The sequence below is a fragment of the Dreissena polymorpha genome, chromosome 2 (genome assembly GCF_020536995.1).
Source record: "Dreissena polymorpha isolate Duluth1 chromosome 2, UMN_Dpol_1.0, whole genome shotgun sequence".
NCBI lineage: Eukaryota > Metazoa > Mollusca > Bivalvia > Myida > Dreissenidae > Dreissena > Dreissena polymorpha.
Genome location: NC_068356.1, coordinates 54,250,512 through 54,270,703, shown reverse-complemented (window position 1 = coordinate 54,270,703; position 20,192 = coordinate 54,250,512). Strand labels below are relative to the sequence as shown.

General features: G+C 35.5%; 2 protein-coding genes across 2 annotated transcripts in view; both read left to right on the top strand.

The window, feature by feature from the left end:
* LOC127867071 (neogenin-like) overlaps nt 1-20,192 on the top strand; it is a 263,769-nt gene that overhangs the window by 22,124 nt on the left and 221,453 nt on the right. The gene's annotated exons all lie outside the window — the stretch shown is intronic.
* Nucleotides 1-20,192, top strand: part of LOC127867074 (neogenin-like) — an 81,214-nt gene that overhangs the window by 6,313 nt on the left and 54,709 nt on the right. The gene's annotated exons all lie outside the window — the stretch shown is intronic.

Sequence of the window (20,192 nt, the reverse complement as noted above, 5' to 3'; positions counted from 1 at the left end):
ATTTTATAGAGATATCATAGACAAAATAACAACAACATGACCCTTTTTGGACGGTCTGAAAGCATAGAAAGTATGATGAAAATGGTAATGAGAACTGAATATAAAGACAATTTGCAATCACCATCATATACAAATGAATATTGTTGGAATATCGAATACCTATCTCACTAAAAATATAATTTTATGATGAAAAATTCCCTGTACAAAACTTTTGATTTTTGACACCATATACAAATTAAAATATACAATAAGATAATTGATGAAAATAAATAAAAAATAAATCTGCGAGCAATACTTTTTACTCACAAATTAGGTAGTCATAAAGACATCCTTGTTGACCCGTTCTTTGTTGTTTATGCAATACTTGTTACCCTAGCAGTTCACACGGTGTTAAAAACTCTGACCTAATCATAGGTATAGAGCACTAATGCGCTTTTTCGGCAAAGCTGTTTTACCAAGCTTTTCACCTTTAATGACTTTTACATAACGCCAGCAGACACGCGTGAATATTTTCGAATATTTCATAGACTCGATTCATGATTCGAGATAAAACGTCTGACCTTTGGCTACATCCCCGTGTCTGTGCTCAGCGCAAAGGATGTAGCACTGTTCAGTGTAAGGAATGCCGGACTACTCTCTGTATGTTCAAACGACACAAATTGTCGACCAGTTACAATTACGCGTTAAAACCCATCTCGCAGAATTTCAGGGTCAGTACTCGTTCACTAAATCGTCCGGGGAATATATAATTAACTATCGATAAACACAGTTTTGCTTTCAAGATGAGAAAACAAACATTACCGAAATAGTATAGTGTCACGGTAAGAGGAAAATCGTTTAATTATCCAACCACAATGTTTTTCGTACTCGGTCAGCACGTCTGGAAATCGTTCCTGAACACCTTGATAGGCTGCCCGTATTTACAAGCTTGCTATATTGAATTCAATTTTGAAAAGCATTGTTCAAAAATGTGCCATTAACAATTCGCAATGATATTTTTAATGACTATCGTCATGCAAAAATGGGTCTAATTCCATATGAGCCCATTATATATATAGCCCATTCAGTCTGCGCATCTCTCAGTCTTGACAGGAGATAATAGTGAGTCCATAACACATTGAGTGATTTTATAGCGAACAGTATCGCCTCTGTCCAGACTGCGCAAATGCACATGTTGGGTTTAAGATACGCTGGCTGAAACGCATAAGACCCATTTTCGCATGACGCGGCTATGAAAGTGTGATTTAAATGTGTCGAAATAAAACTGCGTTTAAATTAAATATTAACATACGATATATTTCGATAGCGAAGAAATATACTCATAATAAGGCATGTGAGGACGCATATGATGTGCACTCCCGTTGTATAATTTTTTATCTACTGACACTAATTTGTGGTTCGACAATGATAACACACATTTCATGCGGTGAATATGCGACTTACAAGTGAAAAAATCACACAATAGTTTAACTTTTGTTTTCAGTTTATTTATTTAGAAACGTAAATTGCAAACTTCATTTCAAAGTCAGCATATACGCCGACTACCTTTTTAAAAGATATTTCTTGTTATATTTAGTTGTTTTTTTATAGTCGGTTTTAGCGATTATAAAGCATTTTTGAGGTTGTCTATAGAATACCTGTAGTAATTGGTGAACTCATGTTCAACGTTTTATAAATTGAGAACTGTGAATATAAACAAGCTTAACCTTCTACTATTGCGTTGTTAGCACCAGTAAATACAAAAGATCGCCGCTATCTGTTGAGAACAAAAGAACGTTTCCCAGAAATATCAAATGTAACCCCGCTGTAGAAGCATGAACGAGATTAAGACACAAACAATTCTTGTTATATTTAATTGTTTTTTTATATTCGGTTTAAGCGATTATGAAGAATTTTGTTGTTGTCTATCGTATTCCTGAAGTTATTGTTGAACTCATGTTCAACGTTTTATAAATTGAGAATATAAACAAGCGTAACCTTATACTATTATTCTGTTTTCCAGAATCTATAAATAGCCTCAGATTATGAATGACCTGTACTACGTCATTAAGACGCAGCAGATAGTTGACTATTTTAATCATTCATAAATAATTTCTTCCACGACACGTATAATACAAACATTGGTTATTGATTCTTTTCTATATAAGCTCCGTTCAAAAATATTCCATTTAACACGATATTCACATAATGTTTCCATTTGTGAATGAACAAAGTTGGAGAACTCAAACCTCTTGCATAAATTATACAACACTTTCTCGCGCGGATACGGCATGTGTGGCGAGTAGTAGGCTTTCCGTAGATAAGCCGAACTGACTTGAAATTTTCAGTGACAACATTAGTTGTTTGCTACGCGAACAACTAAAAACGAAAACTGTCGTCCCTGATTAGCATATGCGGACTGCACAAGCTAATATGGGATGACACTATACGCACATGTATTAAGGCCCGTTCTCCCAGATCGAGGCCCAAATGAATAACCAAAGTTTTTATCACATTGAGTGAAAAATATCGGTTTGTAAATTGGTCATATTATTTGAGCGAAATGTTCCTCTATTTAGACCTTATGCCGTCCACTGTGTATGAGATACGACTGCGATGTCTGACAGTGAATGGTTCAGGTCCCTGGTCCCTTTGGCTCCAAGCGAAGACCAAACAACGAGGTACCGGTCTGTAAAACAGACTTTTCGTGTATTTTAAGACAGCTAATTTGACAAACAGTAAGATGATCGCGTTTGAACGATGTTTCTAAGAAGTTGTTGAAATCATATAATAGCCATCAAAATGCATGAAAGGCGACTGATTAGCACCTTTGCTGATTTGTTTACGAGAATAAAATAACAATTTAGGACGACGTTTCATTATGTTTGGGTATTTTGTCCGTCAACATACTTCTAATATGAACTGTATAACTCATATTGTATGACCACACCATGCCGACACACACGTAAAAGAGAATCGTGTATGTGAGTACATATAAATGTATAACAAACTTGTTAATTGGTATTTAACCTTGTAGAGCCCATATTGCCAAAGGTTCCTTACAATTTAACAACAACTGTAACCTTTGACTGGTGACCTTGACATGGTTTCCTCCAAACCAACCAATCAAAGACGTGACCGGATACGTGGTTGGTATAGGGAAATTTATACCGGAAGTGCAGAGGGTTAGCCTGACCAATCAGGAGAGTCAACACACGTTTAGGAAACTTGGTAGGCATTGTGAATTGATGCCTGTCTAAATATTTATTTTATTATGAAAATCAATGTACAAAATATTTAAGTTGTTAGTATTTTCTTACTGTAACATTATTAATATTTGTCGGCATAAAGTTGCGTGTGTTTTTTTTTCAAAAAATATTTATTCGTCAATACGTACATTTGTGGATTTCTGATTTTGGTGAAACAAATATTCGAAACCTGCGTCGGTCATTTTCCGCTGTGTTTGTGTTAGATGTGTGGATCGGTTAACACGAAAATAAATGTACCACGAATACAAATGATTGTACAGTATTTTGAATCCGAGAAGACGTTACATGTTTTAACACACATACGGTTGTATCGAATGTTGTACTACATAGAGATTTAATACGACTGGTTATTGTTCATATACATGTTGTTTTGTTTTACATGGGTGTCTTTATTGTGAAGTTCGTTTTAATTGCAGATCCAGGGACCTTGTACATTGTCAGGGTTCGATCATTCAATGAGTTTGGAGAGAGTACCGCAGTATTTGAACTCGTGACCACTTTGTTCTAACCTCGCCTAGTTTGGGAAAAAAACGGTGTGATAACAATGGCTAGCATTCGAAGTTGTTATACATGTATGCATATGGATAGTGGAACTTGCAAAGAAACAAGTTCCGCTGGTTACATGTATTTTAACGTGTAAACTGGGACGTTGGTAAAATTCCGTGTTTAACAACGTGTCAACGTTAATAATGATTGTGACGCTGGATTCTATTTCGTTTATACATGTTTTCAAAATATTAGACGCTATGGAAAATGGTCATTTACCTCAATACTGACTTTGTGAAATGGAACTAATCGAAGCTGGCTTGTGTGTATGATATGAACCTTGTACCAGAAACCTGGTATTAATGCATATGCGTAAAGAGTCGTCCCAGATTAGCCTGTGCATTCCGAAAAGGCTAACCAGGGACGACCCTTTTCGCCTGAACTGGATTTTCGGTAATAAGAGACTTATTTAAACAAAAATACCATATAATCGGAAAGTGTCGTCCCTGATATAATTGTGAGGACTACACAGGCTAATTTTGGACGACTCTTTACGCACATGCATGAAGCTCCGTTTTCCCAGAGCGAGACTTATATTTGTGTCGGTACTGTTGTCGATTTAAATCGATTTAAGAGTACGTCACTAAGTATCCGGTTAAGTCATCAATTATGAATGTAACTGTAGAATAAATCCACGCGTATAGTTTATTCTTGCGTTCATGAGTGCCAAGTAATGTTGTTGAGCTATATTTGCAAAATAAGAACACAAAGAAAATATCCATTACGTATATGTACACCTATATTTTTACTGCACAGGTGTGTACGTAGATAAAATTATACATTATGTATTTTACATTAGCATGTTCTTCTCGATTGAAATATATGGTATTGTTTCACTTGGATTCAGTTTTCTTTTCACACATTCAAATCATACATTTATATAAAAAATCATCAAATTGCGTTTTGTACAAGTTAAATCAAAGCACTAAACGTTTCGACACACAACTGGAATCTGACCGTGTTAGAACTGAAATCTGACCGTGTAAGAACTGGAACCTGACCGTGTTATAACTGGAATCTGACCGTGTTAGAACTGGAATCTGATCGTGTTAGAACTGGAATCTGACCGTGTTAGAACTGGAATCTGACCGTGTTAGAACTGGAATCTGACCGTGTTATGTTTAGCAAACGGATTGAGGTCGGCAGCCTATTGTGTGAATAACCAACTATAGGATATAACTTTTTGTTAGAATATCAGGATAGGTAAAAAAGGGTAATAGCAATAAGTAAATGATATACAACCTGTGATTGCGCTTAATTCAATATGAAACAATCTGTTTAAAGCGAGATTATACGATTTTTTATATTTGTTTAATTGTAATATATTGATAAAATATATTACAATAAAACAAAATAGGCAAGAAAAAAGTATCCATTGAAGACAAATTTCATAAAATGCAGCAAAGATAAAATTAGCGCCCCGAGCCGATTGTGGCGAAGATATTTCGTACATATTTTCCTACAATAACCGAAGCATTCGTGTTTTAAATTAGCGTTCGTGTGTCGAATAAATAGATTTCGTTGCAGGAATTAAAAATTAACCATTAAACTAAATTTAGATTCACATCGTACATGCGTGATTTACATGTTGTCCAATTCGACTGCACAGACGTTTTCGATTTCAGAATTAAATATCTGGCTTATTTCGCATTTTTCGACACATGTTCTTCTTAACCTTTATTTTAATTTATATTGAAATATATATTTAATAATTTGTTTACACAGTTTATATAAATTAATACATAATTGACAAAATCGTATAATCTCGCTTTAAGCCATTTATGCGTCAAGAAAAAATGCCTTGGCAAACAGCGTAGACCCAGATGAGACGCCGCGTGGTGCGGCGTCTCACCAGGGTCAGCGCTGTTTGCTTAAGGGAATTTCTGTAAATATACTAGACATCCCTAATTTTGGAAATAAATTGTCCCAATTTAGAAGGGTGGGAGAGTCCACTAGGCATAAATGGGTTAAAGTAAATGCACTCTGGGTAATATAAAGGGACACGCACACAATCGACTGATTTTTGGATTAAAGTGTAAAACTAGTGTACCTGTTCAATATTTTAATATATGGGACACGTTAGCTTCCCACCCCATATTTGTCTAGCATCGCTACTCATCGCAAAGCTGCATCCCTATGATTTTTATTTTGTCATTGCATTATTAATATTTTTTATTCATACGGATCTACTGGCGGGAAATTTCTGCAACATTGTGTTGGCTGTTGGCAAATTTCAAGACAGTAAAGACGTATACCTTGAGCATATCGACTCATTTGTCTAACAAACGCATTGTTCAGACCAATACTTATCCTCAAACAAGGTCAAAAAACAACAACGGCGGCTCTAAATATAATATAAATAAATAGGTTTCAACATAGAATTTGATTGTTGTTGTTATTGTTTCCGGCGGTAGCGCCGCGTTGCTGCACTCGACTAAGCGCCGTCTGCAGGGCGGATGCTATTACCGAGGGTCAATACCACCGGTGGAATAAGTCCCCTGGCTGGGCACACTGGTGGAAGGAGCGGCATGGGCGCCACTTCCGATTGGCTGAACAGCGGCTGAAACGACTGCAGCTGGGAGCGCGGACTGGGGAATTCCCGCTGAAACGAGGCCAGCAGGGTTTGAACTCCTGGCACGCCTGCGACACTCGGCATCATACTTCCGGTCGCCACAGAAGCACCGGCGGCGACGCCCGTCGCTACGCCCGACATCATCTTGCGATCAGGACGGTCGAGCATGTCTTCTAGCGTGTCATAAGACACGAAGGGCATTCCCATGACCATGACCCCATATCCATCCCTCCCATTGCGCCCATGATGGCTGACATCGGATCAATCGCCCCCATCATGCCTGCAAACAAGATATACGTGTTACATTCATGCACTTTTAAAACCAACATTTATAAGACACACATTCTCAAAATATGATTCAGAAAAGCTGAGACGGACATGGTCACGTGTTTATGAATTGATGGCAATTAAATGTATGTGTATTTCATGCGTCAAAAATGCAAGTTCCTTAATGTAAGAACATACGAGCAGCACTCTGAGAAACGTGGTTTAAAGGGACCGTCAACCACGACGACGAAGAAAAGAAAAGTTGTAAAATACCGCATTTTTTACAATTAATAGTTTATATTGATTAAAATATCATGACTGGTACATTACATTACTTGAAAAAAGTTGATCAGTTTTCATATTCACAGTCTAACCAGGGACGACACTTTCCTCTTGTATGGAAAATTTCGTTTAAAGGAGGTCTCTTCTAAAAGAAAATAATTCAGTCTATGCGGAAAGTGTCATCCGTTATTAGCCCGAAATGCAAAATACTGGTTGTTTGTCGACTTTAAATAATCCATCACTTTACCAACTGAAACAATGATTGAGTCCATAAAAATAGAAGTAACACGTTCATGTTGTTATACTTAAAAGTAAAAGTGAAAGTCAATGTCTTAAAAAAGTTCGTTCTAATGCGGACTTAATCTAAGTGTGTGCTCTACTCCAGAGAGTCCGCATAGAGATTGGACGAATGCAGTGACGTCTCATCTATATAAATAGAACGGCATAAAATAATTTTAATTTCGAAATATAGCCTCTATGTTTTTTTACGGATACCTACCTCCCGTAATTAGCATGCCTGGCATACCAGAAAACGAATGTTGTTGTACTGGCGCATGCTCAAAGTGCTGCTGACTTGGTGCCTGCTGAAACATGACCGTCTGGACTGGTTGTTGGACAGGCGCCTGTAACAGATATGGCGTACACACATTGTAAAAAACCTGGCGTATACACATTGTAACACACATGGCGTCCAGACATTGTAACAAACATGGCAGACACACATTGTAATAAAACATGGCGTACACACATTGAAACAAACATGGCGTACACTAATTGTAACAAACATGACGTGCACACATTGTAGCAAACATGGCGTACACACATTATTACAAACATGGCGTACACGCATTGTAACAAACTTGGCGTACACACATTGTAACAAACATGACGTTCAGACATTGTAACAAACATGGCGTACACACATTGTAACAAACATTGCGTACACACCTTGTAATATAAATGGCGGAAACACATTTTAACAAACATAGCGTACACACATTTTAAAAATCATGGGGTTCAGACATTGTAACAAACATGGCGTTCCGACATTGTAAAAACATAGCGTATACACATTGTAACACACATGGCGTTCAAACATTGTAACAAACATTGCGGACACACATTGTTATAAAACATGGCGTACACACATTGAAACACACATGTCGTACACACATTTTAACAAACATGTCGTACACACATTGTAACAAACATGACATAAACACATTGTAACAAAGGTGTAATTATTTTTATACAGTACCGGATCTAACGTTATTAACTACATGGCGAGCTGGTTGCGAAGTGTGGACATAATAAACGCATGTATGGGTATGGGTGTTCAATGGAATGATGTTGAACACATTCTAGGTGAAAATTATTACATCGTCTAGACAATGAGCCTGAGCGAAAACGACCAAACTAAAGTAACACACATCCAGAAAAAAGGTAACATTCGCTAATATTTCAATCTTATAAGTGTATTCTAATAGTGTATATATAACCGACTAGTGTTGCCACGAAGAATGGCACGTATAGGAGACATGGTATCAGTGATTTTTCTTTAAGTATCGGGAAAATACGAGCGGACACGAGAACAAATTCCCGCTGTTTTTACAACTTCAATCTTCTATCAATTTAGTTTAAGCATGCCATTATTTTGGTTGCGTTGAAGTGAACTTATTATGTTCAAAATGTGCACAATACGCAATTATGAATATTAATGCGTTGCATCGTCAACGGAAGCGGTTGTCATTGTATTTCCGAAAATAGGCGCTTTTGTAAAATAAAGGTTATTTCATATTCATTATTTTATAAAGATTAAATAATGTGATAACATAAAAACGTCAAACATGTGTATAGTCTCTTAGAAAGCGTGCTTTATGTGTGAAATCTTCTTGTGTTATCTCGTGTTTATCACGTTAACATGGAAATGTTAAAGTATTGCTCGTTAAACTAATACATGTGTACGTATATTTGTTATTTGAATATTTGAGCGAACATTGTGGACAAATATGTCCGTTCTGTAAGGATAGTCATGTTGTAATATTATATGGCTAAGAGATTTGTTTTCACAAAATTTAATAAACACTAAAACATGTCAGCGGACACCTCCAAGTTTGACTCGAAGAATCAAGTTTCGTTCGCGCCTTCATATTCTCTAAACGGGAAGTAAGCCGAACGGTATAGCCAGTGTTCATGTGAACGTGCTTTTGTTTATACTGTTTTGGTCATGATACTAGTTATTGTTTTAGTGTCATTTGTGTTTACGGCGGTTGTTTTGACTGCAGGCTTTCTGCTAGTTGTAATCGAAGTGTGAGTTGCGCTGTTGGAGAGAGGATGACGACGACAACAATAATTCGGATGATATTGATTAACGGTTTACATTTGAAAATTGTCTGGCCAATATAAAAGCCATTACGTCATTGCATATCAAATATATAAAAAAACACAACATGTACTTTACAATACGGCCATTTGTATTACCATTATGTGGTGTAGAGCTTCTTACAAACCAACATCAGTTGCAACAACAGAAAAACATTCAATAACACATATTCATTAAAGGGTGCAACATAGCGTGAACACTTTACACACAACATCAGCAGAACATCAATTATTTAAAATATTCACAAATGAATGTGCAACTGTAGAAACAGAATTATTTAATATCTGGACGTTTGTATTTATTCTAGCACTGATAGCATAGACTAAATAAAGGCTTCATTTTTTACAGATCGGACAATTCATGATAATGCTTCTCTTCTGGATCTTTAGTTGAAATATCTGAAATAGTTCGTACATAATACATATCGTGTTGAAAACATAACGCTCACATAAAAGTTTTCGTTCATTTGAATGTTTTATAATTAAGAAATAGAAAACCTTACCGAGTGCCCTATAGCAGAATAGTGACCAGCCAGGCAGCCCCAAATAGTATATGGACATCAGCCTTCGGCTTCGGTCCATATACTATTTGGGGCTGCCTGGCTGGTCACTATTCTGCGATTGGGCCTGAAGTAAGGTTTTCTAACTCTTATATTATACCGCACAATTTTGTGCAGATAAATGTTAATAGAAATAAAAATAAATAACACAATATAAATTCCATAAATATTTATCAGTTACTATTAAAACTATGTACCGTATTATTGGTGGTGCGCGAGTTGTTTCCCTGCAAAAGTTGGACACGGAAAAATTCGCTTCTTTATACAAAATTCATTTTTATTGTAAAGCATTTGACATATTGAGATACATTTTATATAAAGATAACTGCTTATATCACAGACAACATGTTGCAAAACATTGATCCCAAATATCGCACATATTTTTTTTGTATTTTTTAAGATGTGATTAATAATAAAAAACACACATTCGTGACCTGCCAAACGAATTGTGACTATTAATAATATTTACGGTATTATTGTTGTACGCGAGATGTCTCCCTGCAAAAGTTGGACACGAAAAACTCGCTTCTTTATACAAAATTCATTTTTATTATAAAGAATTTCACATATTGAGATACATTTTATATACAAATATCTGCTTTAATTACAGAAAACATGTTGCAAAACATTGATTCCAAATATAGCATTTTATTGTTGCATTTTTAAAGATGTGATTTATAATAAAAAACACACACTTGTGACCTGCCAAACGAATTGTGCGTTAACCCTAAGTATAAAAAGCAAAAATCTCTGCGTCGTGAAACTTTCACAAATGTTACAAATAACCATTCTAGCGGGCATCTAGTCAGCGGGCGCTATTCAAAATAACGGACCTGTGTAGTTTATACACGCAAAGAAGAAACAAATTTATGTGAGGTATAATATTGCTATTTGAGACTTTTCAGGCTTATATCTCGTGTCAGGCATGGTCAGAGTAATAATCAACAATTTGAATGAGACTTGTTACTAAACCAGCTGTATATACATCGAGTCGATACGATAGAGTGAATAACGTGTTATTATTTGGGTTATCGTTTGAAACAAATACAATAGCTTATTATGAGACTTATTATACTTAATTATAATAATCTCACTAGAATTTCAGTTTGTTATTCAGTGATTTACTTTATTTACTCTGCATACTGAACATAGCTAATTAATGTGAACAATATATAGCTTAAATGTTTGCTCAGTTATGATATTTACAAATCAATATGTTTTCGATTGTATTGTATATTCTTATAAATAATTAAGTATAAATATTGATATTGCGCTTTAATTTTCATAACGAGCATCTCCTTTAGTATTCAAAGATGAGGTATGGTTTAAGTAAACTAATAGCACGACCAAAACGGTACGGAGCTTATGGTAATCGTATCACAGCCAAAGTGAATGGTACATTGAATTAAGTTATCTCCAATGTACCGCTGCTGAGTTATATTAAAATCGGTAATGCGTTACCCTTGCCACAGTCTGATTTTTGTATATTTGACTCATAATGTAGGTAAAGGTGGGTTCCCACTGCCGATCCGATCAACTCGATCATCCCGATCACCGAAATTTCCCGACCAAACTCGACCAAGCTCGACTAAAAAGGGTATAAACGACTTCTTCTCGACCTTTTGTCGATAACACACGACCCCCACACGACTCATTCACGACGTCCACTCAACCATCTTTCCGATGTCCGACCTATACGCGAGCCCTTTACGATCTCAGCTCGACCAAGTGGACCTCAGCTCGATCGCCACCAGATATTAACACGACCAGATCGTGATGGTCGTACTACAGTCGTACAAAGCGATCTAAAATAACTCGGGTAGAGGACGAGCGGATCGGGTACAGATCTCGAGTATGGTCGAATAGCAATCGGGAAGTGATCGTGTACGGTCGAGTAGCCGTCGGGTAGCAGTCTAGTAAATCTGTACATCAAATCGAATAGAGGTCGAGTGAATGGAGTTGCGATCTAAAATAACTCGGGTAGAGGTCAAGCGGATCGGGTACAGATCGTGTAAAAGATGTCAATCCGATCGACACACGATTGCTTCACGATCAACTCGATCTGCTACTCGACTAATACACGACCACTTCCTTAGCGCTTCTCGATCCATTTCCTACTCGACCGCTACTCGATATTTTTTGACTTGTCAAAAAATATCGGGTAGGAAGCCCGACCAATGCCGACCTACCTGACCGCCCCGACCACTAATGCCGACCGAACCAGACCAGTACCCGACCGCTTGGTCGGGCTTGATTGAGTTGATCTGATCGGCAGTGGGAACACAGCTTAAGCTTGACAAGTTTGTGCTGCAGATCACCTTTGGACAACGTAGTAATTTAAAGCTAAATCAATAATCTAAGTTGATTTAACGTTAAGAGAAATTATTTGTTGACCAGAATAATAATGATAATAGTAATAGTAATAAACAACAAAAACAACAACAACAACAGTAACAACAACTACTACTACAACTACTACTACTGCTACTACTACTACTACTACTACTACTACTTCTACTACTACTACTACTACTACTACTATTACTACTACTACTACTACTACTACTTCTACTACTGCTACTACTACTACCACTTCTACTTCTACTACTGCTAATAATAATAACACTTATAAATATTAATTATTATAATCATTATTTCTATTACAATTTTGGTTATTATTATTCTTTGATAATTAGTATTATAAATATTATAATTATACGTATACTAATATAAATTATAATGATAATAATCATGATTGTTATTATTATTATTATTACCATCATGATAATGATCATCATTATAATTATCATCAACAACATCGACTTCGTTGTCATCATCGTAACCATCAGAGCAAGCAACAGCAGCTTACTCAGCAGCAGCATTTGCAGAAACAACAACAACAACAATATTGTCAGCATCATATCAATTATAAGCAGCAGCCGCCTGTGCGTTATCATATCAGCATCGGCAGCATCATATTATCATCATGTTTATATCATCATCAGCAGCAGCATCAGCAGCGTAGGCACCATTAAAATATCACCAGCATCATCCGAAACAATATCATCACTATCATAAAACATGATACAGTTATAAAAGGGAAATCATTTCGTGATAGGTTAAAATCAAATAATGCATATTTGACGTCTAACAAAATATCGAATGCTTTTATGAATGTGAAAACACTTGCATAATAAAAACAAACAAATAGATTTCATATATTTAATTTTTTGAACTTGCTAGAGTTGTACGCTTAAAAGACAATCCTTTTCTTATAGTTTTTCACTCAGATGGAAGCGCCATGTTTTGTTGTAAACTCTAGATGTTTCTATTTGTAAAAATTAAACTGCTTTGTCACTTTAGTTGTGTACTCAGTTTAGACTCTTGGTAACATTTCATATTCTGACCAATGGGAAATATTTCAATAAAACTATACATATTTACTCAATATCATCGTCTATTACATTTAACATTGACACTTTATGAGAAACTTAACTCATAGTATCAGATAACAGTAAGGGTGTATACGTATTACACGTTCTCTATGTGAGATAGACGCGCATACCTACCGATTGATAAAACTCCTGCCTAACGATTCAACTTCTTCCTTAGTACTATCTTGAAATACAGTCGCGTACATCCACTCACTTTTTTTATATATACAATTTCACAAGGAAAACAAATCAAACGAAGATTAACTATGTTTTGTTTACAGGAAATCAACTACTCGAACGCGTTAGGCGTCTGATTTATATCGGTGTGTACATAGCCAATGGCACTCTTTCAAAGTTTTGTACGACGGTTACATAACATTTACCTCTGTGTCTGGCTCCGAAAGTAGTTTGTTCCGAGGCATGGGATTCAAGTAACAGGATCAACACTTTCTCCTGCTCTTTCATAGAATCTGTTGGTGAGATCTTGAAGTGAACTGCTGGTACCACCCATGCGGTCAATGCCATAAGCGGATGTCAAGTTAGAGATGGGTCTTCCACCGATGAAGATAGAGGTGTGGAGAGTCTCCTCCATTATCTTCTCAAGAACAAGGTTGAACATGACGGGATAAGGAAGACAACTCTGATGGACGCCCACTGATGTCATGAAAGAGTCACCCTTCTGTCCGTTGAGAAATACTGCGCTTTAAACAAACAACGACTATATACAACCTTTGTTTGTATGTTCAACTTTTTTTATTTAATTGATAAAGGTAAACTGACTATTGTTTTCATACCTGTAAACCTTTATATAGGTTTTAGCTTATTGTTAAGTTATTTAAATTATTGCTAACTGTAATTTGACTTATAGCACACTTTTTGAAGACAAAAAGCAAAAATCAAACATCCTAGATCAGTCCTAACTCGTTGTCATATGGAGATTGGTGTTGAATGTTAAAAAAATAGTACAATGTATATGCAATTCTCTTTAAGTTGTTCACCAACAGGTCACATATTTTGGAAGTGAATCCAAAAAGGCCAAGCAAAATACAAAATAAAACAGTTGTATTAAAATTAACCATCCAATTTACACTGTTCAGATCCTTGAAGTGTTTTTGCACTTTGAAAAAGCGCAAATCTAAACTATAAATTCTTGAAGTATTTATATATAAAAACATAACACACTTGACAGTCACTTTGATCTTTAAAAAAAGACTAAATCCTGAAATGAATTGATTGTTCGAGGCCTAGGTATCTGACACAATGACCCAATGAACATCCTTTCAAACTCGTAAGGATAACACCTATTCAGTTAGTATTAATTCACAATAATGAATTAACGCGGATATTGTCGTTATATGGGTAATTTGACTTATTATTAATACTACTTTTTACTAAATTTTCATCATTATTTAATTTGCGTTTTCTATTCTCAATTGACGTGAAACCTAGAATAAATGTTGTATGGCCTTGTTTTAAAATGAGGTAATAGTCGATATGCCCTTTACAACTCTGCTGACATGGGGTCTATTACAATTGTGTCTGCAAATATGTCTATAATTAAACGCATAATGTCGACTTAAAGAATCAGTGTTGTATATTTGAATTTTATGTTTAAGTACGACTGTTATGGTAGCTATGAGGTTCGTGTGGCAACATATACCATATGCGTAAGCCTATGGTTTGGTCGATATTATTTCGAAATCAATCAATCCATATCGTACCGACACAATTTATGTCTACCGAAACAAATATGTGACATTTTACCATAACGATTGCTGCATGTTTAGTGTCCAAAACACATCGACACATAAGATAAGCATCGGTACAAATGTGCTTGTATTCAGATTGTCTTTAATGCACGGTGAGGTTTTAGAATGAAAAAAAAATCGTTTTGGCAATTAAGTGCTGTATAGTGACTGTTATTTAAATTTGACCTTTTCTTGAAGGTTACAATGTGGTTTGTGCGCATCGTCTAACAAATGTGATTATTATGTTTCTTGAAAACCGTTCTTTGTATGTCCTAGTTATAAAGCCAGCATACTCTACATTGACATTTAAGTTCTGCACTTTGACTATTGACAAACACAAACGTTTCACATTTACCTTAAAGATAACCACGTAGACTTGCTCGTGACGCACTGTCTGATACAGATTAACCCTTGAGGAAAATTATTTGTAAATAGTTTGATGCATCCTTGCACGTTTAAGTCCGACACAAATTGCAGGACAGAAGAGAGGCACTTCAACTTATGGGAAAAAGTTATTATCTACCCCCTTTTCCTACTACCTACTAATTGTGGGGTTAAAATCATTCTGTAAAGGTCAATGCTTGTGTAGTTATCCAGTTCTAAATAATGACAATGCAAAAAACGGTGCAAAACTTACAGTTAAATGAAATAAAGACTTGACCAAAATACTACTGTTTTAACAAGGATCGAGTGCCCTTAACAAAGCAAATGTTTGTTTTATATGTCATTCAGATCAGACATTAGCAATGACAAGGCTTTTAGGTATGTTTTGTTGAGTATCACTCACAATTGTTAATGTGATGGGCTACCCTGATAACAATGTAGTAAACACACATTTCGGGAAGCTATGTTTTCTCTAAAAATAATATGATCAGTACAGCTAGGGAAGTTATGTGTCTTCCTAATAATGTTAAAAACTCAAAACAAAACAGAAAGGTTGTGATGTGTCTTTTGCAAGACTTAGAACGATAGAGATCTAGAAATCTGAAAATGCAATCTTAACGAGCATAACACACGAAACAAAAACTGCTAAACTTTCCCAAACATAACATCTTTTACAAAGTTATATCTTAAGCATCAGGAAGTAAACACAAGGTTTTGCAATCTGATATGTGTGAGAGCAAACACACTTAAATGTACACTCACTTACGCGAGAGGCTTTGATAAATGAAAATATTGCTTTAGGAAAGATATTCTTGACCATGGGTTGGCCATTAACCTCAATTCGTGAACTTAACCTTATACCCATGGACCAGGCTCTTGTGGATACCATGGCAACGCTAAATGCTAAATGCTTGCCGTTCCATGCATGTTTTGTTTGGAAACCCACCACTGCAGGACGATGCTATGCACTGGCCAATCTCTGCCTTTCTCTCTCTGTCTCTTTCTATCTGTCTGTCTTGTCTCTCTGTCTGTCTCTCTGTCCCTCTGTCTGTATGGCTTTCCCTCTCTCTCACTCTCCCTAGGGACCCATTTTTTTGTTTCGCACCCATTGTACCAATAACAAGTTACTTCAAAAATCAATACATGATGTACAAAGTGTTATTTTATATTTCATTTATTTGAACATTACTTTCCCTGTTAACCTGTACACTTGCCTGTATGTTCAAGTAATCGTTTCAATCCTGCAGAATGCCATCCATGGATTCTGGACAAGGTTGGAAAAAGTTTAGATGTGAGATTTCATTTAATGACTTCAAGTTCTGGTTATGCATCACGTCTGCACTTAATACTGCACTATGCGGTTTAAAAATGAACACATACTTACCAAGAATACAGTTATTTTCTTGCGAATCTCCGATTATAGCCCTCTGTTTTTGATATTTGAAAAAATATATGTTACCCAAGTTTGACTTTCGACCTTAAATTGTGACGTTGACCTTTGAGACCGGGTTTATGCGCACGACATTTGTATTGCCTATCTCATTTGCCAAAATATGTTTATATTCGTCAATAGTGAATGCCATACTTTTCAGAACTAAACGATAAAACAGTGATGAACGTACATTGACTCTGATCATGGACTTAGTGGGCTGGCGTCATTTTTCTCACATCTGCAATGTTATAAAAACGTGTTTTTAACCACTTGTTCACGTTTCAAACTCGGCCTCTAGACTGCTCACGGGTGTTTTTTTATTGACCCAGGAAGATAGTTTTAGACACCACTTGATCCAAAGTCAAACTCGGTCGAGTTACGATAAGGAAAATAGTGTTTACGATTTGTTATAAAGATTGGATAAACAATAAACTTAGTTATTGACCACACGTAACCCACTTTCAAACCCCATCGCGTGTTAGAGATCTGATCAATATTTATTAATATAATGCAATAAGTGTGGCTTCTAGCATGTTCACAGGCTATTCCTTTATATTGATCTTGTGTTTTACCCCACATACACCAGTTTCAAACTCGGTAGAGATATCATTTTGGTAAATGTTCTTCGCAAGTTTCATGAGGACTGGGCAATACATGGTACCTCAAGTGTCTTTAAAACGTTTCACTATAGCGGTTTTTGACTATGTACGACGCATGGAAAACGAGGAACGACGAAGGACAGACAAAAGATGACTACACAAGCTGCCTTATTTAACTGAAAAGTTTATGCATGTTTATAGTAACTACCTGTTTCATCCCTCGAAACAGATTTCGTATACGCGCTTTGTATCTACGTATCGTTGACAAATTGTTTTTGTTCAATAATCTAACAAAATCTAATCTAACATCAGCTAGACCACACCACTGGTGAAAAATAACAAGCGTAACCTTAAGAACCCAAATGCGAATGTTCGCTCGGCACCACTGATCTTTAGGCAGACGTTTTTTTCAAGCTATATATATATATCGTATTACACGCACTTTATATTGCGTACAGCAAATCGATGCAACTATTAAAATAATAATTTTTAAGAGTTTTACCTGGACCTGTTCCACTGAAATTATAAGCATTTGCTGATTTTGAACTGTGTTCGTGCTTCCCGTTACTGGCAGAATTTTTTTCAATTTGTTTGAATTTAAAATGTATACTTATTTAGCGATTGTATACTTCAATCTAGCATCAGTATCGTAAAGATTTAGATAAACGCTAACCAATTCTGATCTTAATTGTCTGAACATTATATGTGTTTGCTTGTTAAATGTATTTGTATCGGTATTATTTGAGCATACAATGAAGTGTTTAATTGAAACAATAAATTAATTTCCATGCTCTTCGTCATCTTCCTCAACGCAATGTGCATTATCTTAATTTTAAATGTATGACTGATTTGTCTCCTTATATGATAGTATACACTCAAAAGTTTAAAGCGTTGTTTTAAAAAAACTAAGAGGAATAGTCCGTTTTTTTCAAACAGTTATAAAATTCAAGAGACAAACGTTATCATCTTTAAAAACACTTTTATAAAGTTGTGTATGTATACCCAACATAAAATTTACCTTTTGGTAAAAGAGTAACATTTAAAACCATACAATTCAGTATTTCGTTGAAGTGTTGCTTGTCCTGATCGTGGAATTCAAATAGTCTATGTTCGTATTTTTATGCGTAATTTTAGTATATTGAAGTGACATCTCAAAAGGAATATTATCGCATACAAACATCTTCATAAGGATTATGAACAGGTAAACTCATCCATGATTATGAATCGACTCTTTCATAGAAACAACATATTTTACGCTAAGTGCAATTTATTACAATTAATGGCGATTACCTAGAACTTAAGCGCCATTAACCCGAATACATCGTAAGTATTGGACATATAAAGTAAAATATTCTCCTTATATTAGCAACATGTAGAATTTCGCTGATTATGTTCGTCCGATGTTGTTGCACATAAACAACTACAATGACACCCTTCTGATATCATCTTTGCGTCCCGATAAATTGCGTTCGTCTTATTATTTGAACAAGTTTACCCTAAACGGATATACCCTAAATCATTGTATCAACATTCATTACTAAAAAAGCATATTACTTTTAAAATAATAAGCACGAAAAAGCAAGGTCATAAGAGAAATGCATTATTGTTAGAAAATGCTCAGGGTTTATAAAACTAAAGGAGCTTTTTTAATGCCGTCCAAGTTAATCGATAGTAAAATAACCATTCACATTTAAATGAGTTTAATGGAAACACAATTATGTAACATGTCATCGGGATTTTCCTATATTTCCCGTTTCTGTTAGTCATTGGTTTGGTTTGTTTTCCAGTTTTGTTAACCGATATTTCTAGTTTATCGTCTCGATCTGCTGACTGGTATCGTGTATCACAGGTAAACACGGATTGTGAATAATGGTTTTCATGACGAGTCATGTACTGAAAGAATGCCGTCTCGTTGGACAAAACAATCATATCTCGCTGAACAAAACAATATTCCCCGCGTACTTGCGCTTGGAAATTTAACACTTCAACAACTTCATTAAATGGACTCGTTCACAGATTGTCAAAATTAAAATGTAAAATAAAAGCCACATTGATTCAGAAATGAAGGTACTCGGTATTTTAACACGAAACACACACTTTTGACCAAGGAAAATGTAAACAAAATTGTTTCCATAATGAATGGCCATCATTTATTAATAGAAATCAGACCAAATGCTTTTGTGTAACATATTTCGATATAAATTAAGGCATTTTTGTTATTGTTATTGCAATTACATGTATAATTAAAATCCCTTTTTTCCAACGAGCAAACAATCAAATGCTAACATTGTAAGCATATTACGTCTAAATCCAGCGATTTGAAATTTCAAATTTGCCTATGACGTCACATTGAAGTCTCTATGTTAAAGAAGCTTAATGAAGTCACTATGTGTAAGAAGCTCTTGAAAGTCACCATGTTTAAGAAGCTCATTTTGCTCAAAATCAGACGTGTCCCGAAAGAGAGTATGTATTCATTTAATGTCATGCATTGAAACGAATGGTTTGACATGATTTATCATAAAAGCCAGACATAAATCCTTTAAAATGTATTATGATTTAAAATGATATTTGTCTTAGCTACTGAGGCGTTTTGCGGAGTCAAAGGGGTGTCTGATCTGCTCGATGAAAAATAGCAAGTAGTTTAAACCAATTACTTTGGATAAATGATATTAAATTCAATGGTTATTTGGTTCATCTTCATCTTAATAATCAGAAATACCCTTACAACAAAAATGTCT